Source organism: Oncorhynchus gorbuscha, linkage group LG22 (assembly GCF_021184085.1).
Source record: "Oncorhynchus gorbuscha isolate QuinsamMale2020 ecotype Even-year linkage group LG22, OgorEven_v1.0, whole genome shotgun sequence".
Taxonomy (NCBI): domain Eukaryota; kingdom Metazoa; phylum Chordata; class Actinopteri; order Salmoniformes; family Salmonidae; genus Oncorhynchus; species Oncorhynchus gorbuscha.
The window spans coordinates 50,742,342-50,744,588 of NC_060194.1; positions in this window are offsets into that span (position 1 = coordinate 50,742,342).

A 2,247-nucleotide genomic window follows, 5' to 3' on the forward strand; every position below is an offset into this window, starting at 1 on the left:
TGAAGGCTATTCCATGCGGGAAATTGCCAAGAAATTCAAGATCTCGTACAACGTTGTGTACTACTCTCTTCACAGAACAGCGCAAACTGTCTCAAACCAGAATAGAAAGAGGAGTGGGTGGCCCCGGTGCACAATTTAGCAAGAGGACAAGTACATTAGTGTCTAGTTTGAGAAACAGACACCTCACAAGTCCTCAACTCGCAGCTTCATTAAATAGTACCCGCAAAACACCAGTCTCAATGTCAACAGTGAAGAGGCATCTCCGGGATGCTGGCCTTCTCAGTGTAAAGGAGAGAAAATATCAAATCAAAGTTTATTTGTCACGTGCGCTGAATACAACAGGTGTAGTAGACCTCACAGTGAAATGCTGAATACAACAGGTGTAGTAGACCTTACAGTGAAATGCTGAATACAACAGGTGTAGTAGACCTTACAGTGAAATGCTGAATACAACAGGTGTAGTAGACATTACAGTGAAATGCTGAATACAACAGGTGTAGTAGACCTGACAGTGAAATGCTGAATACAACAGGTGTAGTAGACCTTACAGTGAAATGCTGAATACAACAGGTGTAGTAGACCTTACAGTGAAATGAATACATGTAGTAGACCTTACAGTGAAATGCTGAATACAACAGGTGTAGTAGACCTTACAGTGAAATGCTGAATACAACAGGTGTAGTAGACCTCACAGTGAAATGCTGAATACAACAGGTGTAGTAGACCTCACAGTGAAATGCTGAATACAACAGGTGTAGTAGACCTTACAGTGAAAAGCTGAATACAACAGCTGTAGACCTCAGAGTGAAATGCTGAATACAACAGGTGTAGTAGACCTTACAGTGAAATGCTGAATACAACAGGTGTAGGTAGACCTTACAGTGAAATGATTACTTACAGGCTCTAACCAAAGGTGCAAACAAGGTGTTAGGTGAACAATAGGTAAATAAAGAAATAAAACAACAGTAAAAATAGTGTGAATAACAGTAGCGAGGCTATAAAAGTAGAGAGGCTATAAAAGTAGAGAGGCTATATACAGACACCTGTTAGTCAGGCTGATTGAGGTAGTATGTACATGTAGATATGGTTAAAGTGACTATGCGTATATGATGAACAGAGAGTAGCAGTAGTGTAAATGAGGGGTTGGGGGGGGGGGGGGACATAATGCAAATCTGTTCAGCAGTCTTATGGCTTGGGGGTAAAATCTGTTGAGAAGCCATTTTGTCCTAGACTTGGCACTCCGGTACCGCTTGCCATGCGGTAGTAGAGAGAACAGTCTATGACTGGGGTGGCTGGGGTCTTTGACAATTTTTAGGCCCTTCCTCTGACACCGCCTGGTATAGAGGTCCTGGCTGGCAGGCAGTTTTGCCCCAGTGATGTACTGGGCTGTACGCACTGTAGTGCCATGCGGTCGGAGGCTGAGCAGTTGCCGTACCAGGCAGTGATTCAACCAGTCAGGATGCTCTCGATGTTGCAGCTGTAGAACCTTTTGAGGATCTCAGGACCCATGCCAACATTTTTTAGTTTCCTGAGGGGGAATAGTCTTTGTCGTGCCCTCTTCACGACTGTGTTGGTGTGCTTGGACCATTTGGACCAATATGGGCCAAGTGTGGAGGAACACATGATTATGGTGACTGAGAGAGAAATGTTAAGGTTCAGTGTTGTAATTGTGGGGGTTGTACAGGTGTAGAGAGAGACTAGAGAGGCTCATAGATCTAGAATCAGTCATGATGTATCATATGCAGAGGCTGTATGACAGATTGGTGGAACCACAGTGAGGACTGATGGAGCTTCCATGGCTGGTCCTGGCCTGTACGAAGTGGATCTAATGTCAGGGTTGGTGTTTCTGCTGGTCCTGGCATGGTTTCGATACCTTTTCCAAAATCTTGTCATCAATGAATGTGCAGGGTCAAAGGACACTTTGATAGTAAATAAACTTCATAGCTTTCATTGGTAAGGTTATCAACATGACTTTGGTTGTGGAAAGGTTTAAGGTTATAGTGGATATGGCGAAATAGTTATTGGGAGTAACAGATGTTACTGTCAAAATGGCTGTTGACATGTTGAATCATCTTAAATGTGGATTGTTTCAGTATTGAATTAGTAGGGATTATTCGTTTTAAAAAAATATATATATATATATTTTTTCTTAGTACAGAATTTTGTCGGACCACGATTAATTGTACACTCCAGCACAGTAGGTGGCGGCATGCACCTTCAACGTTAGTTTGCGGACCGGGATATCAT